The sequence below is a fragment of the Chelonia mydas genome, chromosome 3, assembly GCF_015237465.2.
Source record: "Chelonia mydas isolate rCheMyd1 chromosome 3, rCheMyd1.pri.v2, whole genome shotgun sequence".
In the NCBI taxonomy this organism is placed as follows: Eukaryota; Metazoa; Chordata; order Testudines; family Cheloniidae; genus Chelonia; species Chelonia mydas.
In genome coordinates, this window is record NC_057851.1 from 105,430,000 (window position 1) to 105,457,746 (window position 27,747).

The window sequence follows — 27,747 nt, forward strand, 5'->3', positions numbered from 1 at the left end:
GTTTCTCTGAAAACATTAACAGGCTCTCTCTGAGTTGCAGTGCACTGTTTCTTTCCTCTCCCCTTCTCCGCCCCTGCAATATTTTTTAATTAAAAAAAGAAAGAAAGGAAGGAAGGGGACCTCTGGCACTTATCCCAGCAGTACGGCTAGAACCCACCCATCTGTTTGCTCTTGGCTCTCTTACATTTTATGTGTAAGCTGACTGTTAAAAGAAATAACATTAGTGGGATTTTTTAAAAATTTTGGTTCTTTCCAAATTGACTTTTTGAAGATTAATATTATATATTTGATATTTTGGGGCAGAAGCATGTTGATATAAGCTAGTGTGTTTTAGTTACTGAACAAAAGATCAGCTAACCCCAACAACAATAAAAGAGAAGGGAATGTAGAATCTAAATTAATACCAGCAAGGTTTGAAATTTTTACTGGAAATTTCAATGTACTCAGAGTTTTTTCTTTAACACCTCTTCCTCTTGCCATCCTTTAAAATAAGCAAACAAACCAATCCTTTGAGGCTGACCACTCTGTATACTTTGCATTTGTTTCCAAGTGTGTTCAGTGACACAGATAATGGGAACCTTTTACAAATCAAGACACTATATATCAAACGCTCTTTTCCTTTCTTTACTGTTTATTCATGGTGCTGTGGGGTATTAGAGAACGGTTTTATGAAAACATGGAGGTTTTCTGGAAAAATATATCGTGTTGCAGATGGTATAATTTTCAGTTCCCACCATGCATGAGCCTAGTAAAATTATCTGTGTAAGAAAACTTCGATTACTCCTTCTCTTGACTCACTTCATCTTCTATGAATATACGTTAGAGAAATTTGGCCATATTTTTAAAGGTCTCACCCAACAGCAAGCACATTAGAATTTCATCAAGGTAGCTGTTGTTAGGAAACAAATTTAAGGAAACGGAAGCCTTAGATAAAGCTTTTGTTAAACTTCCTTTACAAAAATGTGTTCAAAATGTTGTGTGTAAATGTGTTTTGGGTGTGGTTAGGGGATGGGGTTTGTATATCTTGAAACATGTTACTTGGAGAATATAGACACAAGGTGCACACTGATGAAGAATAATTGTACTGGTTTTATAACTAACTTAAAAAATCTCAGAATCCTCTTTTAATTGAAAACAGCATTTTCACTTCAGAGCAACAGAAGAAAACCAGCTGGAAAATGTATATTTTGATGGTACTTTGTGGAGCTGCAGATGAGTTATACTAATTGTAAAAATTTTAACTGACAAGCATACTATCCTTATGATTCTTGAGTTAGAGGTAGCCTTGTCTGAATACCCTTGTAATATGACATTGATGCAGCTTTCAGAAAGTTTCACAAAACTGCAGTAAGCTTCTGAAAATGTCTGGGAAGTATATTCTCAGCAAGAAACCCTTGAGACAAATACGTGGGTGGATAGGTCCTATGGAATCTATTTTTCTATCTAGTCTATTTTACAGATCTGGTTTGGATGCTTAAAAAGTCTTAAGCTTTTGGGGCCAATTCCTGTTCCACTGAATTCAATTAAATGCCTTCCTCTTGACTTCTCCGGTTTTCAGAGTAGCAGCCGTGTTAGTCTGTATTCGCAGAAAGAAAAGGAGTACTTGTGGCACCTTAGAGACTAACCAATTTATTTGAGCATAAGCTTTCGTGAACTACAGTTTATGCTCAAATAAATTGTTTAGTCTCTAAGGTGCCAAAAGTACTCCTTTTCTTCTGGACTCCAGTGGAGCTGGGTTGCCCCCTCATGAATAGACAGGCCAAAAATCTTCATTCAGTTTGACATACCAGCCAGCTACAAGCTGTATAAACCATTGACAGTTGCTAGAGATTAGAGAGTTAAAGGAGAGCTTTACCATTTATACTCAGGGGCTGCAAATCTGTTTTAGTACTAAGGAATCAATAGGGCATTCAAACCCTTAGCCACCCAAGCAAAAGCACTTGTGAAAGGGCATACCCTGGCCTGGGGCTGCAACTAATGTTGCCAACCCTCCAGGATTGTCCTGGAGTCTCCAGGAATTTAAAGATTAATCTTTAATTAAAGATTATGTCATGTGATGAAACCTTCAGGACTACGTCCAACCAAAATTGGCAACCCTAGCTCCAACCTCTTTCTCATCCAAGCTAACATTTAGGCTCTGATAGTGCAGTATGATTTTCTAGTGTGGACTGTTGTGCCTGTGTGATGTTAAGGGTCCAGCATCTGGGCACCAGAGGTTTGAACTACAGGATCACATTTCAGAATTGGGGCCTTAGATTTGCTCAAGAAGCAGAAATTTGTTCAGTACAGAAAAAAATTAAAATGAAGGTTCCAGGGGGTTCTTGCCTAGAAAATGGGAAGTATCAGTTGTAATGGCCTACATTTTTGATTATTTATTTTAAATCAAAAGATTTTTTTTTAAGGGGGCAGGGAGAGGACCCTGAAAAGTAAGTTTGTTTGGTATTTATCTGGAAATGTGTGTTTAAAATGCGTAGACCCAAGAAAGGAGGGCCCCAAATACATTTTGAGTGTTTCCCATGGGTGTCTTCCAAGATCACGGCTTAAACCTAAAACCAGAGCTAGCATCAGTTCTGCAACAGGTTGCCCTTTCCTGTCTGTGTACGAAGTTTGCATTTCCATGTCCGTCTCCCATCTGCGACCATATCTCCCAAACCTCCTTCATCCCACACAGCAATGCTCCCTAACACCTTACATTATCCAGACCTTGCCGGCGAGAGAGAAAACTATTTTGGACATCAAACTTGCTACAAAAGTAAAATCACTTGCTGTGCCCCTGACTCAGCAAAGCACTTAACAGTGACTTTAAGGGGACTTATGCACATGGTTAAGGTGACACACCCTTTTATTTGTTTATTTTCTTAAACCACTCACTATTTTTCCTTTGCATAAATATATCTTCCCTCCTGTAATTTTAGTGTCTCTTTCCCCTCTGGTTAGCTTATTTCTTTTACTCTTTCTTTTCATTAAGGACCTATTTCTGCTCTCATTGATTCTGTTTACACACATTGCCTTCACTGGTGTGTGTGCAGGTTTACACTGGTGTAAAAGAAAGGAGGATCAGAATTGAAATCTGTTCTTTCCCGTAACCCAGAGGCAGTCAAACTGCGGTCTGCAGACCACTGGCAGAGCAGTTGCTGGCTGTCTTTAGAGAGCTGGCTGGTCACATGGAGCTGGCTTCTCCGCCTTCGCTCCAGCTGCTCAAACACATTTAAAAGGTTTTTCTAGAGTTCTTTTTCTGTGTATGCCCTTGCTCTAGCTGAATCGAAGATGCTCTGTAAATGTGACTGGTAGGGAAAGTGGGCAGTGCAATTGTAAAAGATGAGGGGGACGGTGGGTCCAGTAGACAACCTCTGTGTTGAAACGTGGCCCACATTGTAAAAAAAAAAAAAAAAAAAAAAAAAAGTTTGAGAACATCCTGCCTTAGTTCCTCTTCCTTCCTCCTCTCTGATCTTTCCCAGGCCTGACAGGACTTGCCAAACCAGCACTCCGTTCCCATTCATTGAGAGATGTTCAGGGACTTAGCTTTGCACTCAAGAGCTGATCAGTGCAACTGTCGCTTCTGCTTTCTGTCCAGCAGATCAGTGACTTTCAAGAAGGGAGAAGAGCTGCTGACCACTGATGGGAAGCAGCTTTTTATAAGTAGTTCTTGTATTGCTTGGTGCCAGCCACTTAGTACCGTGAGGGTGGAGACTTCTCATATGGAAGAGTGGGAGCCACACTGGGAATGTAGCACTCAAAAGCCCTTATCCCTGGAGCTGAAAAACTAAAGTCCATTGGATCCTGCTATTTGTTGAGCTTGGCATTCTGTGCAGGCATTATCAGGGGTCAAAAGTTAACTTGTTTCTCAGCATGCTTATTTTTCTCTCTTGGGGCTAGGGGCTTCCTGTTAGTTGACACAGCAATTACATCTTTTCCTATGGCTGGCCAGAGGACTTGCAGCTTGTTTTGACCAGCCAGGCACATCACCAGCAATTTTTTTTCAGAATGCAATGGAAAAGGTGATCTTTGTTTCTCTGAAAGAACAAAGCTAGGTATCAATAAGCAACCCAATTGAGTCTTTCTAAAAGCTGTGTAGTGTAGACAAAGCCTATGAAGCAGGGCTGATACCTGGTGTGCCAGAAAAGCTGGCTTTAACCATGTCATAGCCCCAGAAGGCAGGGGTATGGAGTTGCTTCACCAGGAAAAAGCAGTACACAGCTCCAGGAGGAGGGCTGTGGACTCCCTTTAGCTAGGGTAAGGATTTGGTCCTGAAGAGCCAAGGAAAACTGTATATCTATAAATACTTAAGAAATTGGACCCCAGGAAGGGGGAATATTATGTTAAATAATTTGGTCTGGAAACAAGTTATTGTAGATATGCAAGAGGGAACTACAGGTGGTATGCCTGCAGTGCCATGAGAGGGCATGCTCCAGGGTTGGTGCCATGCCACAAACAACTAGGAGCTAATGTCCAAAAATCAGATGCACCCAAATTACTCCATCAAACTGAGGTGCTTCCGTTGCCCCCACTCATCCTCCTCTGCTCCCTCTTTCTAAAAAACAGAGACAGAGGGAGCCTGACAAAACAGACAACCCTTGCAGTATGAACAGAAAGTCAACTAATTCAGGCTTTTCCCCAACTGGGGGAGTGAATTTTATAGCCAGGGAGCTCTCACTGAAAATGCTCTGCCTGCAAACCTCCTCACAGAGAACTTTGGGACCGTTAGTCAAGCACCTCCTCTGATCTCAACTGCTACTTTTTTGTTTATATGGGTTAAGAATTGGTCTCCGAGACAACTAAGACACAGTCCATTTAAGGCTTTATAGGTTAAAACCAACCCCTTTAATTTAACCCAGAAACAAACTGGATGCTCATGTAGATCAGAGAGTATTGGTGTAATGCAGTGTGCTTTTTTGCAAGGAAAAAACCCTTTGCAAGCGGCTGTTGGACACTGTATACTAAATATCCATCTGTTTGGAGTTTGCACTGAGACCCTGATAAATTACACAAGGGATTTCAGTTCTGAGTGATTGCACAGACTCAGGCAATAAGGGCTTTCTGATAAGTTCAGAGATTTGTTCTGTACTCTGATTTTTTTTTTTTAATTTACGTTTTTTATCATAAACACAACACAGTCATGTGGATTTTAAGGTGGGAAGGGTGAGTGTCAGTAGTTGTGTTGAAAAATCTTGACAAAGAGATTGAGAACAGCTTTTCTAACTTGATAAACACATTGGAAGCTTCTTCTCATTTATATGCAGGCTCCTTTACACTGCTTTGGCAGGTAAAGGGGCCATGAAGGGGGTGTCAGTACTATTCAAACTCTGACAAACTACTGGACATTGTCTGAGTTATGAGAAATAATGAGGTATGGTCTAAACTACATATGCAATATACTAGGTCTGAGCTGTGATTCTGACAGTCAAATTTATCCTGGCATGAAAGTATAGTTCCCAAGCAGGTCAGTGATTGGGCAGGCAATACGTTTATTAGCCAGTTTTCAGAGTAGCAGCCGTGTTAGTCTGTATTCGCAAAAAGAAAAGGAGTACTTGTGGCACCTTAGAGACTAACCAATTTATTTGAGCATAAGCTTTCGAGAGCTACAGCTCACTTCATCGGATGCATAGTGAGCTGTAGCTCAAGAAAGCTTATGCTCAAATAAATTGGTTAGTCTCTAAGGTGCCACAAGTACTCCTTTTCTTTTTATTAGCCAGTGTTATTCAGTGGGGGTAGGATTGAGAGTCAGAAGATGTAAGTGCTATTCTGTGCCACTCGCTCACCTGTGTCACTTTGGGCAAGTCCAGGAACCTTTCTATACTTCATTTTCACCCATCTGAGAGAGAGAGTCATGCGTGCCAATCTTTGCAAAGTGCTTAGAGAACTACTGATGAAAAGTACTACCAGGCCCTGTCCTATTTTTATCATGTATCTTTTGGGTAAAATTTTCAGAAGTGTCCAAATAACTTGGGAGCCTACATTGACTTTCAGTAAGGCATTTTGAGTCTAAATCACTATTGAAAATAGGAATTAGGCTCCTAAGTCACTTGGATGCTTTTGAAATTTTACCCTACATCTTATTTTTTTTAGTATCTCGAAAATGTATATTAGCTTTTCATACTTTTTAAGGCCAGAAGGGTCTGTTAGATCAGTGGTTCTCAAAGCCGGTCCGCCGCTTGTTCCGGCCCGGCCCGCCAGGAGGTTTCCCTGACCGGTTTGTTTACCTGCTGCGTCCGCAGGTTCGGCCGATGTGAGCTGCGGGAAGGGTGGCGAGCACGTCCCTTGGCCCGTGCCGCTTTCCGCAGCCCCTATTGGCCTGGATCGGCGAACCGTGGCCAGTGGGAGCTGCGATCGGCCGAACCTGCCGACGTGGCAGGTAAACAAACCAGTCTGGTCCGCCAGGGTCTTTCCCTGAACAAGTGGCGGACCGGCTTTGAGAACCACTGTATTAAATCATAACCTGGCCTTCTAAATAACACCCAGTTACCCCTACATGTGACTGTGACCTATGTCATTTTTGAAAATGAGACTTAGGACTCTAAGTCTGTTAGGTGTGTTTGAAAATTTTTCCCATTATGTTTTATATTGCAGTGTTCTGGTACTGCAGTCCATTGAGTACAGACATACATTCAGGAAACGTCCAGTGCATATTTTGTTCAGAATGTTTGATTCTTCTTTGGAGAAGTGTGCGTGTATGTTTGGATTTGTCTTTTGTTTTGACTTTAGAATTTGTGAGGATATTTAATGCTCATGAAAGTAAAGGACTCAGTACTGATTCTGAGCCAGAGGGATTGCAAACACGCACATCACAAAGTTTCTCCCATTAACCCTCCCAGTGTATCCGAGCCCCAAGCCTCAACAAGCTTGCAATTCCACTCTGTAGCTCTTGCACACACAGCCTGCTAACTGTGATGGATTTTGTGGTAATATTGGGGTATGGACAAATGGGAACTAGAATGTGACCACAAAATTCATTTTCCTTTGCCAACTAAGTTGAGATTTCAACCCAAGTCTTCAGAAGTGAAAGTCACTGCTTCCCTTGAGTTTTGAACCTTGGCACACACGTCTAAACCTGAAAGAAAGATGCTATCTGCCTTGCTGTTTAAGAAAAACTGCACTTCTGAAACATTCTTTTCATTCAATTCTTTCTTTTCAGCCATAAATAAACCTGATTGGACTCCACGTACAGTAAATAACTTTTCCATATTTTTCATTCTTACGTCTGGAGTCACAAAAAAGGTGCAGCATAAGAGTACAACTAGGAAGGCTAATAGTTTTGTTGTGAATATGAGCAATAGCCGCCTCTATGCTGACTTGAACCAAGTTTTAAACAACATAGGATTGGTAGGATTTTATCTTTATTTTTTTCCCACAGGAACAAACAACGGGAAATTTAGGATTGTGTCCACATAATACTGAGGCTATGGGTACACGATGGTCTGTACCTGTGTTGGCATAGCTATGTTGGCAGAGCCCCTTAGCGTAGCCTAAGTGCACATTGACGGAAGGAGTTTTTCTGCCAGTAGAGAGAAACCACCTCCCCAAAGGACATGAACTATACGGACTGAAAAAACCCTCTGTGAGCATAGCTGTGTCTACACTGGAATTTTTTTTGGCATAGCTCTGTCAGTCAGGAGTGTGTTTTCTTCACACCCCAAACAGACACATCTATGCTAGGATAAATTTTAACTGTAGACCAAGCCTGAGAATTGGAACTCTGTCCTTTTTTGTCTCTTGCACTGTACCCTTCTGTAATTATGGATAGGACCCTATCAAATTCAGGACCATTTTGGTCCATTTCATGGTCATAGGATTTTAAAAATCGTAAATTTCATGATTTCTGCTATTTAAATGTGAAATTTCACAGAGTTGTAATTGTAGGGGTCCTGACCCATGAAGTTGTGGAGGGGTCACAACATTATTGTAGGGGGGGTTGTGGTACTGCTACCCTTACTTCTGCGCTGCTGCTGGCGGCGGCGCTGCCCTCAGAGGTTGGCAACTGGAGAGTGGTGGCTGCTGACTGGAGCCCAGCTGTCCAGTTTTCTATAGAACTGCATTATCAAATGGCCTTCCAGACGTTTCTATCAAACCCAAACCCCTAGGAGTTCTCAGCTCCGCGCACATACCCCTCTTTTCAGTATCTAATGATAGAAGATTCTACTCCATAGCCCGCTTCTCTCTCCAGTCACCATTCTCCTTCCTTTCCAGACAACAGTTCTGTAACTTTCGTACTGCTGAATAAAGGTTAATAGAGACCAAGTAATAATACCTGACTCTTATATGGCACTTTTCATCAGTAGATCTCAAAGCATTTTACACAGGAAGTATCATTATCTCCGTTTTATAGATGGGGAAACTGAGTCACAGAGTGGCAAAGTGAGTTGCCCAAGATCACCCAGCAGGCGAGTGGCAAAGCCAGGAATAGAACTCGGGTCACCTGAGTCCCGCTCCTATATTCAGTAGGCCACACTGTCTCTGTTGGCCCTCATCTCTTCCCTTCTAACTTTTTAGAATAACCATTATCAGTCATAATCCAACATCTAAAAACGTATCTCTGATCTTTAGGATCTCCCCTGAGAGCTAATAAAATAGGATTATTTGGGACCAGGCTGGGGACTGAGTTCCAAAAGCTGAGGGGCCCTCAAAGAGAATAACCTGCTAGCTGCCTGCATTCTCTTGTACAAATGGGGCTCCAGATCATGTGCATTTGCTGACTGCAACTGTGGCAATATGGCATGGGGAGAGAAGGGGATTTTCATTTAAGTCCTGTCAGGCCATATAGAGAGAGATAAATTTTAAAAAAATCAGAGAACCTGGAGTAGGAGGGTGAGGAAAACCTGATCAAATTAAAAACAAACCTTCTCCCCAAACCAAACACACACTGGGTTTGTTTTTTCCTGGAAAAAAACCAAAAACCCAATCACAGGTTTTTCATAGCCCTCCTCTCAAGTGAGTCCCACAATCCTCCAGTCAAGTGTTTGTTGTCACATCTACTGCAGGGTAAGACAGCTGAGTCCAAAGAGTACATGCTCTTTCCATACCACTATCCTAAGTCTAGAATTATGTTCAGGCTCTGGAAGGCGATAAGTAACATGGGCAGGATATACCAATGCTGCAGCAGGACTGTTAATAGGGACTAGACGTGCAGGGGTGTAACTGTGAACATCAGGTTGATTGCAGGACATGAAAATGGCCTGCAGGTGTTTCCTCACCTCCTCTGCCCAACCTCTGACCAGAATCACACAGGTTGCAGCAATGGTTCTTTGTGTTATCTGAAACAATTCCATCCTTCCCCAGTCACAATCAAACCATACAACTTTTAGTAGTCCCAGTCCATACTGGCAATAGGGGGTTGCACTGTCACATGGAGACTGTTTGCCAGGACACTTACGGTATTTTGAATAGTTACTGAGACTTGAATGGCTTACAGGCCTTATGGAAGCTCTCTGTGTAGGAATGAATTTCACCCAATGAACATAGCTTTCAATCCATAGGTCACTTGGGAACAAGAAAGTCAAAGATGACAGACCTCTCCAGTCACCATTCTCCTTCCTTTCCAGACATAGTTCTGTAACATTCGTATTGCTGAATAAACATTAATAGAGACCAAATAATAATACCTGACTCTTATATGGCACTTTTCATCAGTAGATCTCAAAGCATTTTACACAGGAAGTATCATTATCTCCGTTTTATAGATGGGGCTTATGACTGATAATGGTTATTCTAAAAAGTTAGAAGGGAAGAGATGAGGACCAACAGATGGGGGGGAGGCATAGCTCAGTGATTTGAGCATTGGCCTGCTAAACCCAGGGTTGTGAGTTCAATCCTTGGGGGGGCCATTTTGGGATCTGGGGCAAAAATTGGGGATTGGTCCTGCTTTGAGCAGGGAGTTGGACTAGATGACCTCCTGAGGTCACTTCCAACCCTGATATTCTATGACTTTAATGTTTTTTTCTGCTTAGAACAGCTATGATGGACAATTGTTAGTGTTGGAGGATTTGAAAGAAGCAGGCCCCCAGACATCCCAGTCATAGTGTGGCAGGGCAGAGTGTCAGACTGCATAAGGAATAAAATGAGAGGAAAATGTGCAAAAAATGGTGAAGATCTAGGTATGTTGTATTGGCAAGGGATTGGTTAATTGTATGCTGGCTAATAATATTTTCTATTATCTGACAAGTCGAGCAGCTCTGTAAGGTAAGGTAAAGCTGTTTGTGAGGGACATCCTTATGATACTATGCATTGTTACATCAAAAGATGTAGACTAGAGCCCTGCGGCGGGACTGGGATCCCTCAGGACCTGCTGCCATAACAGCAAGAGTGGGTAATGTACTTTATTGCAGGCGGGATTGGGTGGGTAAAAAACCCAGACTGCGATAATTTGCGGGAAAACACTAAATCTTTTTTTAATAAAGGCTTTCATACTTAAATTTATGCGAGGGATAGAAAAAGATTTATGTCTGTTACTTTAATTCCTGTTGTGTTTTTGTATGGTTTAAGCAAGATTTGTTTTATTCTTTTAGTGATAAAAATTGTGTCTGAATTCCATTTATTTATATATATATATATATATATATGAACTGACCGTTGTTGTTTTTGTTTCCTGTAGCAGTAGCAATCAGTCTCTCTGGTGGGATTTGCAGAATTTAAGGTTTTTGCAGGTGGGAGCAGGATAAAAATGCAAGAAACACTGCGGGAGTGGGCATAGGGATTGCCGGGTGGGACGGGAGTGAGATTTAAAAAATAGTCCTGCTCAGGGCTAATGTAGACCATGAACATTGTTTTCTTTCCCCCTGATTGCCACTTCACTTGTTTATGAATCTGAGCAGTGTTAGTGAGTGGAATCGGGGGTATGGTACAGCTGTCCTAACACTTGAAACTGTGCTGAGAAGGCAAACTGTACACAGTAAGATCAACTTTCATCCCCCACAAAGAACATCAATTGTACTGATGCTGAGAGATGTTCACTGTGGCCAACTGGCCAAGCAGCAAAACTAATCGTGTAGAGGAAATCTCCCTATTTGTATATTATTAAATCATTTTTGTATTTTCTGTGTCTGAATGCGCTGGTGTTTTAGTTCCAGGGTCATGCCTAATAGAGATCCAAGAGCATTGCAGATGCACTTGATATTGGTAGAAGATTTGGGGTTTTAGCAGCACTTGTACAAAGAATTAACATCACACAGTTTGTAAATAAAAGCAAATTACAATGAACCTCATTCTTCACAAAATATGAACAGGCTCTGCTAAATATTCGTTTTGGATAAATAAATAATTTCCACAGCTCGAATGATTGTTCTGTGACAGACAATGAAATTTGACATTTTCACCATGACCAACATTTTCAGCTCAAGCCATGATTTGCCTGGGGTGATAGCTAGAGGCAGACAGGGACGCTTCTGAAGTCCTCAGGCTTCTTATTAAATGGCTGCAGCTTTGGCTGAGAACTGAACCCAATCTACTTATTTTTTCAACGACTGTTGACTGGGGATCAACCTCCATGGGCTGATATGTCTGGGGTTTGTTACCCAGAACTTTGTTGCTGCCATCTGATATATTGTAAATGTTACAGTTCAACCATTTGCATCTCTGCTGATGAAGAAATAAGGCATCTCCCCTTTCTCCTCTGCCCATATATCTTTAGACCAAGGATGGCCAATGCTGAACAATATAGAGCCAAATTGTTGTTTGGTCATGGCCCTCAACATTCTTACCAAAGTAAGAGGGCACTTGTCATGAGGGAAGTTGGGTTGGGTGTGCAGGAGGTTTCACAGTGGAGCCACTTGTCATGAAGTGTGTGTTAAATTTTTTTTTTTTAACAGCTGGATTGGAGTCTCCTCCTTCACAACTCCATCTAAATTCAGTGCAGTCCACTTCATTCTTTTAAACTGACCCGCCATTTGTTTAAATTATAAATTTATGTATCCCAGCTCTGTGGCAAGGCAATCTGATCATCCCCAGTGACTTGTTGTGCAATCTTATGCCTGTTGGAATCAGGGGTGCACTGAATCATGGTGTTTCAGGCATGCCAAAAGGCACAACAGTCCAGTGGGGAGACACCATGCTGGGGTCCTACATACATGCATCTGTGTTCCCAAATCAAACTTTGCAGGTACAATAGGGAGTAAGAGACTAGGAGACACATTGGATGCTCTTCCCAAAACCTAAGTTCTCCCATGAGCCACCAATTAAGCATCCCTGTATTTCCCATACATGTTCTTATGTGACTTTTGATCTCCTTAGCTCTATCATCTAATGAATCCTTACAGGTTTGTAAGTTGTAGCTAACCTCATAATGGAAATTCAGAGGCCAGAGCACTGCCACTTCAGTAAGTACTCTACTCATTCATTGTTCTGTGGTACATGAACAGCTCATGTACTATGTTAAAATATATTTCCTGTCTTTTGGCTGGGGACAGTAGTGACTGCATCATTTTTGTTATTTCTGACCTGAATAGCAGCCCTTCCTGCTGTATAATATATGCAAAGCATTAAAGTCATAACAAGCAACTAGCCCAGTATGAAACCTAATCTTCTATGTGTTTTGGTTTTGTTAGGTGAAGGAATGAACACAATGACACTTTTCAGCACATGTTTATTAAACACATCTATTCAGTGAGACACAGTAAAGTAATTTAGCTCATGTAACCACTGAAAGTTGTTCTAATCTGGTAGGAAGTGATTTCTGGATTCTAGCTGTCTTTACTGGGAAAAAATAACCCAATACCTTTCATTGCCAAGAATTTATATATATGTTAAAATTTATTTCATTGCTAATAGTTCTAAATTGGTCATGTTTTTCTGTTCCTGTAAATGTATTCAATATGTCTGAAGATTACTGGGTGATTTCTTGACATTTTATTAATTTATTACACATTTAAGTGGGGGAAAGTTGGTTCTTCTTCGAGTGTTTGCTCATGTCCATTCCATATTAGGTGTGTGTGTTTGTCACATGCACTGGTGCTGGAATTTTTTCACTCAGCAATATCTGTAGGGGACCGGCTCTGAAGCCCTCTGGAGTGGCGCCCACATGGTGCGGAATAAGGGGCGCCACCAGCTCCCCCCATCCTCAGTTCCTTCTTGCCGCCAGTAACGGTGCTGGAATGTCTGCTGCTTCAGCTAGCGTTGATTCCTTCTCTGTTCTTGCGAACTTTGAAATCCTGTAAAATAGCTATACGTAGTAGTTTTCTTAGTTACCCTTAGTAGTAGTTCTCAAACTCTCCATTCGTCCAAAATGGGACCTAGCTGGGGGTCAGAGCATACCCCAGTCCCCAGGCTTTAAGCCCTGTGATTGCTGCAAACGGCCTATGCCCATCAGCAGTCCACCTACCAGCTGCCTAAGGTGCTTAGCCAAAGGGCACATAAGTGACAAGTGCTGTATCTGCAAGTCCTTCAAACCTAGGATGAAGAAGGAGCGTGATATCCAGCACTCACTCCGGCACTGGAGCAGCAGTCCGACTCAGTACCGTGGCCTCCATGTGCAGGGCTCCCCCGGAGCCATCCACGAGCTGGCACTGGTCTCCCTCCACGGAAGCCAAAAAAGACTGTGAGGGGAAAATCTCCTACCTCCCATAGGGAAAGGAGAGGGCAGGGGAAGAGCCAAGACCCGAGTAGGGCAGCTCAACATTTCCCTTTGGAAGTTGGGCCCCAGCTCAAGTCGAGCGGTGCAGCCCATCCCATGCCTTGCCTGCGACTCTGGATAGTGGTTCAGGCCCCGGCCAGCTTCAGGTGCCATCGACGCCCGAAGCCCTTCAAGCAGCTCAGGAGATCCTGACGCTCCTGGTGCCATCCTCACTGGCTCCTGCAGTACCCCGGTCTCGGAGAAAACCCGCTTTGGGACCTATGCATGTGTCCCCACGGCAGCGGTACCGTTTCCCATCGAGAGGGGCGTCCCACCAGCGTTAGCCCACCTGCAGTCGTCATGCCTCAGGATGAGAGAGGCAGGCTCAGCGGAGCCCTCTTCGGTCCTCACACTGGGGCACCGATCAAGGGACTCAAGAGCAGTACCCTGTACCTCGCTGGTAGATTGGCTCAGACCCTCTGAGGCACATGCCACCCAGCAAGAACTTGGGGACCGGCCCCGACAATCTTCAAGGGCCTGGTACTGATCCCGGGACCGATCGGGCACCAGAGACGTCCAATCATTGGGCCATCATCGCCTGTCTCCAAAAGGAAGGTTGCCCTACTCGGGACGATGCTCCTTGCAACAGGCTTGTAATAGCTTCTGGTCTCGCTCAACATCTTGGTACTTGTCGAGTAGATGAGGCATGGATCGCTGGGTATCCAACACAGATCCGCCGAATACTGTTGGTCCCTGAGAGCCCAACCAAGACCATCTCGCTCAAGTAGATCGGCTTCGGGAGGCAGCAGCTGGCACCGGTCGGACAAGAGCCCCCACTCAGCCCGATCCTGGTCGCCCAGCACTGACTGCTCCACTGGTAGCTCCGGCTCGGAGCGAGGTTCCCTGACTGCGGGACAAGCCCCAGTACCAACGGTGCTGACTACGTTATCAGCACTGAAACCTATCCCCTGGCCCCAAGTGCGTGGCCTGCCCGATCGGTGTCGGGAGCCTTGGAGAGGCCAGCGGCCTTGGTCCTGTCCCCCTCCATCCTGTCCTCCTCCATTGCTTGAGGCTTGGGGGGTTAAGACCCCTGCAGGTCCAGAAGGACCCAGGGGAGCAAGCTGCTGGACCACCAGTGGATGTGGAGGTTCCCGCTGCACCGGCATCATCCTCATCGCTGGATGAGGCTATCATGGGGCCCCCTCACCCAGTTCCTCAGGATGACACTAAGGCACACCAGGAACTTTTGAAGAAGGTTGCTTCTAATCTCGGGCTTCAGGCAGAGGAATTGGAAGAACCCTCGGACTCCCTGTTCGACATCATCTGCTCCTCAGCCCCTGCCAGGGGGGCTCTACCCCTTCATGAAGGGACTTTCTAAGGTTTATTAGTCTTCCAGCCTTCAGCTGAGAGTGGCCATCCACCAAGCCCTCCTGGGCCGATATGACTTCAATATGTGGCAAGCCGTGGCCAAGTTCGAAGGGTGGCTCCCTGAGGCTTCCAAGAAGGAGTTCCAAGCGATCCTCGATGAGGGCACGACTGCGGCCCTCCAGGCAGCATCAGATGCTGCAGACGCTGCTGCCCTTCCCATGGCTTCCGCTAACTCCATGCGGCGAGCCTCTTGGCTGCTCCTCTTTGGGTTATCCACTGAGGCTCAGCAGCCAATGCAGGACCTGCCCTTCGATGGCCGGGTCCTATTTGCAGAGCAAACAGACAGCAAATTGCGTGGCCTCAAGGACTCCCACAGCACTCTGAAAACCCTGGGTCTCTACGTCCCAGCCCCAGCGCGTAAGCAGTTCAAACTGCAGCAACCGCAGGGCCAGGGGAGTCAGCCTCAGCAGGACCAGCCCCATAAACGAGCCAAGGGTTATAAGCACTGCCCGAGCCACCCACCTCCCCGCTCTGCCCAGCCGGGCTCGACCCGTAATGGACAAATGGTCGTTTTCGAGGGTGTGCTCGAGGGCGGCCTACCAGACTATTCCCCGGATCCATCCTTCCCTGTGTTCTCCAACCGCCTCTCCCTCTTCCTCCCTGCCTGGACAGCTATAACCTCGGACCAGTGGGTCCTCAGCTCAGTGGAACAGGGTTATACCCTCCAGTCCAAATAACAGATCTGTCAAGTCCATATAAATGTTGTGCTACAGCAATACTTCAAGTTTATCTACTAACATTAACCATGGAGAAGCCTGGGTTGAAACAAGGAACTGCGAAATCTCATATGAAAAGAAAAAGATCCGTTACCATTCATATTTGAGGTGGATTCAGTCCATTCGTATTTTGCACCACTGCAATAAACAATATCACCAACTCTTGAAATTTTACAATATTTAGTGTTTTTCTTAAAGATCCAACCTCTGGAATCACAAGTCTCTCTCAGCTTTCTTTTTTTTTTTTTAAATGTACTTCTCTAGTCTGCATGATTGCAGAGAAGAGCTTGAAAATGTGAAGCAAGTGGCGCCATAAAGGTTCAGAAACGTGAAGGCTACCCCCGCATAGTGATTTTTTTTTTTTTTTTAAAGATAAATCATGATTTTAAGCCAATTTCATGATTTTGGGGCCTGACTCATGATTCTTGTGTGCTCAGGTTGACACAAAAGTGTGATGCACAGAAGTGCTGATAAGAGACTGCTCTGTATGCCTGGTCCTGGTCTCATGACATGAGTTAGTTTAACATTTATACCCCTGTCAAGTGGCAACGGCTACCAGCCTCTAATCCCAGTGGCTGCTGTTTCAACCTCTTAAGTTAACCCCTTGTTAACTTTTCCATTTCTGCTCACTCAAGTGTTACTGCTAACTTTCTAGTACAGATGTGGAAAGTGAGACCTCGGTAGGTGCATGACTTACCCAAAGCCACTAAGCCCAGGGTAGGCAAACTACGGCCCGTGGGCCAGAGCCGTTTTAAGCTGGCCTGTGAGCTGCACCACACGGCTCAGGCCTGCTTCAGCACTCCGGCTGGGGTGCTGGGTCAGGGGCCACACCATGTGGCTCGGCCCTGCTCCAGCCGAGGCACTGGGTAGGGGGCCGCACCACGTGGCTTGGCCCCGCTCTAGTCCTCTGGCTGGGGCGCAGGGTCAGGGGCTGCACCACGTGGCTCCTGGAAGCTGTGCCATGGCCCTGCTCCGGCTCCTACGGGCTCCAATGGTCCACTCCGGAGCTCCAATGGGAGCTGCAGGGGCGGTGCCTGCAGATGGGGCAGCATGCAGAGCCGCCTGGCCGCGCCTCCATGTAGGAGCCAGAGACGGGACATGCCACTGCTTCCGGGAACTGTCTGAGGTAAGTGCTGCTTGTAGTCTGCACCCCTGAGCCTCTCCCCATGCCCCAAACCCCTACCCCAGCCCTGATCCCCCTCCCTCTCTCCAAACCCTTCGATTCCCAGCCCGGAGCACCCTGCTGCACCCCAAGCCCCTCATCCTCCAGCCCCACCCCAGAGCCCGCACTCCCCCTTCCCCGCACTCCAACCCCAATTTTGTGAGCATTCATGGCCTGCCATATAATTTCTATTCCCTGATGTGGTCCTCAGGCCAAAAAGTTTGCCCACCCCTGCACTAAGCAGAAATAAATGAATTAAACTCAGAAATTTGTGTCCCTCTTCCTCTCAGCTACCCTCCCCCATTCTGTCCACCAGGGCTAATAATTTTGTATTACGGCTGTCGATTAATCACAGTTCACTCATGCGATTAAGTAAAAAAAAATTAATCACAATTAATTGCCGTTTTAATCACACTGTTAAACAATAGAATACCAATTTGAAATTTAATAAATATTTTTGGATGTTTTCTACATTTTCAAATATATTGATTTCAATTACAACACAGAATACAAAGTGTACAGTGCTCACTCTATATTATTATTTTTTATTACAAATATTTGCACTGTAAAAATGATAAGGGAAATAGTATTTTTCAGTTCACCTCATACAAGTACTGTACTCCTTGGGGGAGAATTGTATGCCTCCTGCTCTGTTTTACCTGCATTCTGCCATATATTTCATGTTATAGCAGTCTCTGATGATGATATGCTCAAATAAATTTGTTAGTCTCTAAGGTGCAACCAGGACTCCTCGTTGTTTTTCCAGCACGTTGTTCATTTTAAGAACACTTTCACTGCAGATTTGACAAAATGCAAAGAAGGTACCAATGTGAGATTCCTAAAGATAGCTATAGCACTCAATTCAAGGTTTAAGAGTCTGAAGTGCCTTCCAAAATCTGAGAGGGATGAGGTGTGTAGCATGCGTTCAAAAGTCTTAAAAGAGCAACGCTCCGATGCGGAAACTACAGAACCCAAATAACCAAAAAAGAAGATCAACCTTGTGGTGGTGGCATCTGACTCAGATGATGAAAAAGAACATGCGTTGGTCTGCACTGCCTTGGATTGTTATCGAGCAGAACCTGTCATGGACGCATGTCCTCTGGAATGATGATTGAAGCATGAAGGGACATATGAATCTTTAGTGCATCTGGCATGTAAATATCTTATGACGCTGGCTACAACCATGCTGGAGAACACCTGTTCTCACTTTCAGGTGACATTGTGAACAAGTAGCGGGCAGCATTATCTCCTGCAAATGTAAACAAACTTGTTTGTTGGAGAGATTGGCTGAATAAGAAATAGGACTGAGTGGACTTGTGGGCTCTAAAGTTTTACATTGTTTTATTTTTGAGTGCAGTTATGTAACAAAAAAACCCTACATTTGTAAGTTTCACTTTCACAATTAAAGAGATTGTACTTCAGTACTGAAAAATTTTACATTGTTTTATTTTTGAATGCAGTTATTTTTTGTACATAATTCTACATAGTTAAGTTCAACTTTCATGATAAAGAGATTGCACTACAGTACTTGTATTAGATGAATTGAAAAATACTATTTTGTTTTTCTACAGTGCAAATATTTGTAATAAAAATAATGTGCGATTAATTTTTTTAATCGCTTGACAGCCCTATTTTGTATATTAAACATCTCTCTCTTCCGGCCTCTCCACCCCCATAGAGCATTCAAAGCATGCACAGCCATACAGGAAAAACATTGTAAAAACCAGCCTCAGAAAACTGCAAATGAGAACAAATAGAGGAGGTCTCCTATGAGATGAATTCATCATGGTGGATGAATGAGGCCTGGGGTAGCCCATAAATTAAACTCTTATTCTGAACAGGAACTGTGTTAATTTTCAGATCGGAAAGCTACCGAAGACTCTTACTGTCTACAGTCAGAGGTGCTAGAACTAGGAATGCTGCGGGTGCTGCCGTACCCCTGGCTTGAAATGGTTACCATCATATACAAGGTTTACAGTTTGGTTGAATAGGCTCTTAGCACCCCCACTATACCAATTGTTCCAGTACCCCTGCCTACAATCCAGCTGATAACTTAATTAGGCAGCAGCCATCCCCGGAAGGGAGAGCTGCTACTCTTTAACATAATTGGTAACCTATTTCTCCTCCCTAAAGGGGTGTTTCAGGGGATATAAAACCAGCAACAGGGAATGTTCCAAGCCTTAGGGGACTATTCCTCTCGGCAGACAAGGGGTATGTCTACACTACGGAATTAGGTCGAATTTATAGAAGTCGGTTTTTTAGAAATCGGTTTTATATATTCGAGTGTGTGTGTCCCCACAGAAAATGCTCTAAGTGTATTAAGTGCATTAACTCGGCGGAGTGCTTCCACAGTACCGAGGCTAGCGTCGACGTCCGGAGCGTTGCACTGTGGGTAGCTATCCCACAGTTCCCGCAGTCTCCGCTGCCCATTGGAATTCTGGGTTGAGATCCCAATGCCTGATGGGGCTGAAACATTGTCGCTGGTGGTTCTGGGTACATATCGTCAGGCCCCCGTTCCCTCCCTCCCTCCGTGAAAGCAAGGGCAGACAATCGTTTCACGCCTTTTTTCCTGAGTTACCTGTGCAGACGCCATACCACGGCAAGCATGGAGCCCGCTCAGGTAACCGTCACCGTATGTCTCCTGGGTGCTGGCAGACCCGGTACTGCATTGCTACACATTAGCAGCAACCCATTGCCTTCTGGCAGCAGACGGTGCAATACGACTGGTAGCCGTCATCGTCATGTCCGAGGTGCTCCTGGCCACGTCGGCCGGGAGAGCCTGGGCAGACATGGGCACAGCGACTAAATTTGGAGTGACTTGACCAGGTCATTCTCTTTAGTCCTGCAGTCAGTCCTATTGAACCGTCTTATGGTGAGCAGGCAGGCAACACGGATTGCTAGCAATCGTACTGTACCATTTTCTGCCGGGCAGGCAAGAGATGAGGATGGCTAGGAGTCGTACTGTACCATCTTCTGCCGAGCAGCTATGAGATGTGGATGGCATGCAGTCCTTCTGCACCGTCTGCTGCCAGCCAAAGATGTAAAAGATAGATGGAGTGGATCAAAACAAGAAATAGACCAGATTTGTTTTGTACTCATTTGCTTCCCCCCCTCCCCTGTCTAGGGGACTCATTCCTCTAGGTCACACTGCAGTCACTCACAGAGAAGGTGCAGCAAGGTAAATCTAGCCATGTATCAATCAGAGGCCAGACTAACCTCCTTGTTCCAATAAGAACAATAGCTTAGGTGCACCATTTCTTATTGGAACCCTCCGTGAAGTCCTGCCTGAAATACTCCTTGATGTAAAGCCACCCCCTTTGTTGATTTTAGCTCCCAGAAGCCAACCCTGTAAGCCGTGTTGTCAGTCGCCCCTCCCTCCGTCAGAGCAACAGCAGACAATCATTCCGCGCCTTTTTTCTGTGCAGACGCCATACCAAGGCAAGCATGGAGGCTGCTCAGCTCACTTTGGCAATTAGGAGCACATTAAACACCACACGCATTATCCAGCAGTATATGCACCACCGGAACCTGGCAGAGTGATACCGGGCGAGGAGGCGACGTCAGCGCGGTCACGTGAGTGATCAGGACATGGACACAGATTTCTCTGAAAGCATGGGCCCTGCCAATGCATGCATCATGGTGCTAATGGGGCAGGGTCATGCTGTGGAACGCCGATTCTGGGCTCGGGAAACAAGCACAGACGGGTGGGACCGCATAGTGTTGCAGGTCTGGGACGATTCCCAGTGGCTGCGAAACTTTCGCATGCGTAAGGGCACTTTCATGGAACTTTGTGACTTGCTTTCCCCTGCCCTGAAGCGCATGAATACCAAGATGAGAGCAGCCCTCACAGTTGAGAAGCGAGTGGCGATAGCCCTGTGGAAGCTTGCAACGCCAGACAGCTACCAGTCAGTTGGGAATGAATTTGGAGTGGGCAAATCTACTCTGGGGGCTGCTGTGATGCAAGTAGCCCACACAATCAAAGATCTGCTGATACCAAGGGTAGTGACCCTGGGAAATGTGCAGGTCATAGTGGATGGCTTTGCTGCAATGGGATTCCCTAACTGTGGTGGGGCCATAGACGGAACCCATATCCCTATCTTGGCACTGGAGCACCAAGCCGCCGAGTACATAAACCGCAAGGGGTACTTTTCAATAGTGCTGCAAGCTCTGGTGGATCACAAGGGACGTTTCACCAACATCAACGTGGGATGGCCGGGAAAGGTACATGACGTTCGCATCTTCAGGAACTCTGGTCTGTTTCAAAAGCTGCAGGAAGGGACTTTATTCCCAGACCAGAAAATAACTGTTGGGGACGTTGAAATGCCTATAGTTATCCTTGGGGACCCAGCCTACCCCTTAATGCCATGGCTCATGAAGCCGTACACAGGCAGCCTGGACAGTAGTCAGGAGCTGTTCAACTACAGGCTGAGCAAGTGCAGAATGGTGGTAGAATGTGCATTTGGACGTTTAAAGGCGCGCTGGCGCAGTTTATTGACTCGCTTAGACCTCAGCGAAACCAATATTCCCACTGTTATTACTGCTTGCTGTGTGCTCCACAATATCTGTGAGAGTAAGGGGGAGACGTTTATGGCGGGGTGGGAGGTTGAGGCAAATCACCTGGCTGCTGGTTACACGCAGCCAGACACCAGGGCGGTTAGAAGAGCACAGGAGGGCGCGGTACGCATCAGAGAAGCTTTGAAAACCAGTTTCATGACTGGCCAGGCTACGGTGTGAAAGTTCTGTTTGTTTCTCCTTGATGAAACCCCCCGCCCCTTGGTTCACTCTACTTCCCTGCAAGCTAACCACCCTCCCGTCCTCCCTTTAATCATTGCTTGCAGAGGCAATAAAGTCATTGTTGCTTCACATTCATGCATTCTTTATTCATTCATCACACAAATAGGGGGACGACTACCAAGGTAGCCCAGGAGGGGTGGTGGAGGAGGGAAGGAAAATGCCACACAGCACTTTAAAAGTTTACAACTTTAAAATTTATTGAATGCCAGCCTTCTTTTTTTTGGGCAATCCTCTGTGGCGGAGTGGCTGGTTGGCCGGTGGCCCCCCCACCGCGTTCTTGGGCGTCTGGGTGTGGAGGCTAAGGAACTTGGGGAGGAGGGCTGTTGGTTACACAGGGGCTGTAGTGGCAGTCTGTGCTCCAGCTGCCTTTGCTGCAGCTCAACCATACACTGGAGCATACTGGTTTGATCCTCCAGCAGCCTCAGCATTGAATCCTGCCTCCTCTCATCACGCTGCTGCCACATTTGAGCTTCAGCCCTGTCTTCAGCCCGCCACTTACTCTTTTCAGCCCGCCACCTCTCCTCCCGGTCATTTTGTGCTTTCCTGCACTCTGATTATTATTTGCCTCCACGCATTCGTCTGTGCTCTGTCAGTGTGGGAGGACAGCATGAGCTCAGAGAACATTTCATTACGAGTGCGTTTTTTTTTCTTTCTAATCTTCACTAGCCTCTGGGAAGGAGAAGATCCTGTGATCATTGAAACACATGCAGCTGGTGGAGGAAAAAAAAAGGGACAGCGGTATTTATAAAGACACATTTTATAAAACAGTGGCTACACTCTTTCAGGGTAAACCTTGCTGTTAACATTACATACATAGCACATGTGCTTTCATTACAAGGTCGCATTTTGCCTCCCCCCACCGCGTGGGTACCCCCTCAACCCTCCCCCCTCCCCGTGGCTAACAGCGGGGAGCATTTCTGTTCAGCCACAGGCAAACAGCCCAGCAGGAACGGGCTCCTCTGAGTGTCCCCTGAAGAAAAGCACCCTATTTCAACCAGGTGACGATGAATGATATCACTCTCCTGAGGATAACACAGAGAGATAAAGAACGGATGTTGTTTGAACGCCAGCAAACATACACTGCAATGCTTTGTTGTACAGTGATTCCCGAGTACATGTTACTGGCCTGGAGTGGTAAAGTGTCCTGCCATGGAGGACGCAATAAGTCTGCCCTCCCCAGAAACCTTTTGCAAAGGCTTTGGGAGTACATCCAGGAGAGCCGCGAATGCCAGGGCAAAGTAATCCTTTCACATGCTTGCTTTTAAACCATGTATAGTATTTTAAAAGGTACACTCACCGGAGGTCCCTTCTCCGCCTGCCGGGTCCGGGAGGCAGCCTTGGGTGGGTTCGGGGGGTACTGGCTCCATGTCCAGGGTGAGAAACAGTTCCTGGCTGTCGGGAAAACCGGTTTCTCCGCTTGCTTGCTGTGAGCTATCTACAACCTCATCATCATCATCATCATCTTCTTTGTCCCCAAAACCTGCTTCCGTGTTGCCTCCATCTCCATTGAAGGAGTCAAACAACACGGCTGGGGTAGTGGTGGCTGAACCCCCTAAAATGGCATGCAGCTCATCATAGAAGCGGCATGTTTGGGGCTCTGACCCGGAGCAGCCGTTCGCCTCTCTGGTTTTCTGGTAGGCTTGCCTCAGCTCCTTCAGTTTCATGTGGCACTGCTTCGGGTCCCTGTTATGGCCTCTGTCCTTCATGCCCTGGGAGATTTTGACAAAGGTTTTGGCATTTCGAAAACTGGAACGGATAGCACGGATTCCTCTCCCCATACAGCGATCAGATCCCGTATCTCCCGTTCAGTCCATGCTGGAGCTCTTTTGCGATTCTGGGACTCCATCATGGTTACCTCTGCTGATGAGCTCTGCATGGTCACCTGCAGCTTGCCACGCTGGCCAAACAGGAAATGAGATTCAAAAGTTCGCGGTTCTTTTCCTGTCTACCTGGCCAGTGCATTTGAGTTGAGAGTGCTGTCCAGAGCGGTCACAATGGAGCACTCTGGGATAGCTCCCGGAGGCCAGTACCGTCGAATTGTGTCCACAGTACCCCAAATTCGACCCGGCAAGGCCGATTTAAGCGCTAATCCACTTGTCAGGGGTGGAGTACGGAAATCGATTTTGAGAGCCTTTTAAGTTGAAATAAAGGGCTTCATCGTGTGGACGGGTGCAGGTTTACATCGATTTAATGCTGCTAAATTCGACCTAAAGTCCTAGTGTAGACCAGGGAAAGGACTATAGAGGTATCTGACAGCACAGGGTAGGTTAGTTTAGCCTTGTCCATCTCCTGTGAGGATTGATATCTCTGGGCATAGAATTCTCATCACAGCCCTCCCAATTGCATTTTCCCCTCTCCTTTTTATATTGTAAGCCCCACGCATGGAGGAACAGAAAGAAAGAGAGGAAATTAAGTTAGTGACTTCTAAAACAACCCCCCCAGACAAACTTAGTTCAATATTGCCCAAAAATACCAGCATGTGTAGAACATTTTTATTGGCTTAGGCAGTTACTTGTAAGCACAGATGTCAGCGAGGGGAAAACCTGCAAATCTAGATAGATTTATTTTGTTTTACTCTGTTCATTTCTTTTTAATTAAATCTATGCTCCCACACTTTTTTTAAGTGATGTGAAGGGCATTAAGAGTTCAGTATACCTTAATACAACAAAACAGCTTCACTGTTTAGCAAGAAAAGAGGGGGAAGAGGTTGTTTGGGGGGAGAGACAAGGTAGGGACACTTGTCTTTTACGCTGCAGCAAATTAGCCAAGTAGCAGCAGAGCCCTTGTAAAACTCCCTGATGAAGACTTCCACTAAGCCCCTTCAAGCTGATAGCATGGTACGAAATTAAGTGAAGACGTGGAACAGCTCTAGCTCAAAACAGTTCTTGCCAGCAAGGTTTTGGTATGGTTTCTCTGACCAGTACAGACAATTTTTTCACCTGAGGATATGGCCCTGATTCTGCAAACAATTCAGTAGGAGTACTCAGATGTAATGTACATAAGAGTTTGCAGGATCAGTGCCCAAGTTAGATCCTTTTTATGAAGTCATGGTATACGTTAGAATCTACTGAAGTACGGGTCTCCTAAAAACTATACTCTATTTCTCAAAGTATTCCCTTACTAATATTTGTTTTTTAAAAAGGTGGAATTCTGCCAGCAACAACTGTGTTTAAACGTCGTTGTAGAGTGAAAAGTTCTGCTTCCAACTGGACAGAACCTTAATATGTACAGTCACTAGTCACTGTGTCTGCCAAAATTAAGCTCCATGAAAGGGACTGGGATATAAAATAACTGGATTTTATTTCACACTCTGTTCTGGACTCTCAGACCCGTAGGAGAGAGTCCAATTGCTCAGTAAGTCTGTATTCTGAAATTATGTACTTTCTCCAGTTGGTTAAAAGCTCTTGCTTCTTCAAGGTAGTCCAGTGTAGCAATAATACTGTGCACACATATGAAGATCTGGAAACCCTTCACAAAGTGGTCAGTGTTGTCTTCTGTTTTACAGGTAAAGAAACTGATCGATGGCAATACTTAAAGGGCCTTGCCCAAGATCACACAGTGAGCCAAGGGCAAAATGAGGACTAGAATACAGGTCTCCTGGGCCATAGTTGGACTATTCAAACTGCACCTTGTTAGGGAAGTAATATACATGTTGTGGACTTGAAAGAAAACTAAGAACTTCAGAGATAAGGGTCAGAAAATGAGGATGAGTCAGATATTGTATCTGGTCACAGGAAGTGACTTAGCTTTCTTTTGATACCATTCTGAGATAGTTTTCACTATAGTTAGAATGTAATGTTATGCTTGTCAAAACAACAAACAATTTTTCAATGTATTATCTTAAATCAGATTATATTACAATCATTTGGACTGTGTACAGGAGGCAAACAGATGTTTATATTCTGAAATCTGAACTCTTTCAAATGTAAATCCGTATTTGGATCTTTATATATCGTATACTTGTGGCACCTTAGAGACTAACAAATTTGTTAGTCTCTAGTGTGCCACAAGTACTCCTTTTCTTTTTGCAAATACAGACTAACACGGCTGCTACTCTGAAACTTATATATAGTATGTGCCTGGTCTTATTCATAAACTATATATGCTTGTAAAAGTATTTCTTGGAGGGTAAGGCCCTTCTGTAAAGCCAGTTTGTAGGATACGGAGTTCACAGCAACTAGTGTGTAACTAGAAGTTCTCATCTAAACAGTCCTTATGTTAAATTTATGTTTTTCTGTGTCCTACTGCTTCCCCAGGAAGCCAGCATTCTGCTAATGCGTCTGTCACAGATGGGAAAAGGAAATTGCACCGTTGTTGCTGTAACCACTGAAGAGGAGATTTAGATTTGTTTAAGAGCCTTCATTGAGAGAAGCATAGCTATTGACTTGTATCATTTGTATTGGTTTCTCTCTTTCCAGATACAGTATTTATCTATTTCTGACAGTATTCGAATATTGATCATGAAACTTACGGGTTTAGTAAATAAAACCCTACTACCCGTTCTCTTCCTGTAAATACTAAAGAAACTTTTAACGTGTTTTTTAAAACTGATATAAGAAAACATGAATTTTTCTTTTTAATTTTCCCCTGTTTTATAAACCTCCCTTTTAGTACAATGGTGCCTTAAAAGTTACTATTACAAATAAAACAAAATTAAAATTTCATGCAGTTTTTTTGATTTTGTAAAGGAGAAAAGAAAGTTGAATATTGGTCTGTTTGTCTCAGCCTGAAGGTAGGTTAGTAAGGGATGCTAATAGTAGTGATGGAGCTGATTAGGCAGTAAAAAGTTTGGATTGTGAACTTCAGCATCTGTGTGTTGGGGGTTTTCTTCCCCCTCAACTATACTGAATACAAAGAGTATGGGACAAATTCTGCCTATTGATTTCTGTAAAGTTCCAGAAGATTAGATTTATTTATGGGGAGAAAGGGGGTGAAATCGTTCATTTTTAAAAATGCATTTGTGTTTGTTTTCAGAATTCCACTTTTGAACTAGACGTGGTGTCGGTCAAAAACCAGAACAAAAATTCCCAAAATTTAATTGAAAATTTTCCCTTTTATATTTTGAAGTTTGACCGGCTGAATACAGGAGTAACTGAAAGCAGAGCATGGCTCCAAGTGTCTGGCATTAATTGTAATTGAGTGGATTGTACATGTGTACCACTGTACTGTCCTACCTAAGTATTAGCTGATGAGTATTGATTGATGTCAGAGGACACTATTCCATGCTGAACAGAACTTACAAGGGAAAAATAGTCACTGCTCAAAAGAGTTTGTAATTAAGAACCTACCAACAGCAATGTGATGTATTGAAACTGGATTAAAATGACAAGAAATCACTTAAATTATAAAGGGTTTCCTAGTCCTGCTTCCAGGGCAAGGGGGCTCTGAGAGAAGCCATGTGACCTGAGTCGTCTTGGGTGACTGAAAAGAGCCAGCCTGGGGCAAGGTGGGTTGTGTTGGGCATCTCTACCTTAGGTAAACAGCCTGGTGTGGGTGGGTGGCCTGGTCTACACTTAATTTAGCTACATCACTCAGGACTGTGAAAAATTCTGCAGCATGTGCAGTGTAGTTAGATTGATCTAAGCCCAGTGTAGACATGGCTAGTTTGACAAAGAATACTTCCATCAAGCTAGCTACCACCTCTCGGAGAGGTGGATTAACTACATTGACAGAAAAATCCCTTCCGTTGATATGGAAGCATCTATAATGCAGCACATCTGCAGTGCAGTCGCTGTAGGAGCTGTAGTGTAGACATGCCCTTAGAGTTCTGGGTTCTGAGAAATAAAGTAGTGTTGCATTGCAACCTCCCAGAAAGTGTACTTATGTTTTTCTTCCATTTCTCTGTACGTGTGCCGTGAAAATAACAACCAGTTCAGATACAAATAACTGTGTGATTAGGAGGTGGAACCACCATATAATGAAGCAGAAATGCATTAATAAAATAAGCACTTCTGTAAGAGGTGGACTAACGCTTATAGGTTATACTGTAGAAGATTGTGGACCAACTCAAGTGTTTGGGTCCTTGCTCTCTTTTCTCTTTGCTTTCTCTTGATCTACAATACATGTTTTAATAGTAGTGCAGCTTATGGAGATTCTCCTTAGCCCAAGGA

General features: G+C 44.7%; 1 protein-coding gene across 6 annotated transcripts in view; it reads left to right on the top strand.

The window, feature by feature from the left end:
• PHACTR2 (phosphatase and actin regulator 2) overlaps positions 1–27,747 on the top strand; it is a 228,110-nt gene that overhangs the window by 90,597 nt on the left and 109,766 nt on the right. The window lies entirely within an intron of this gene.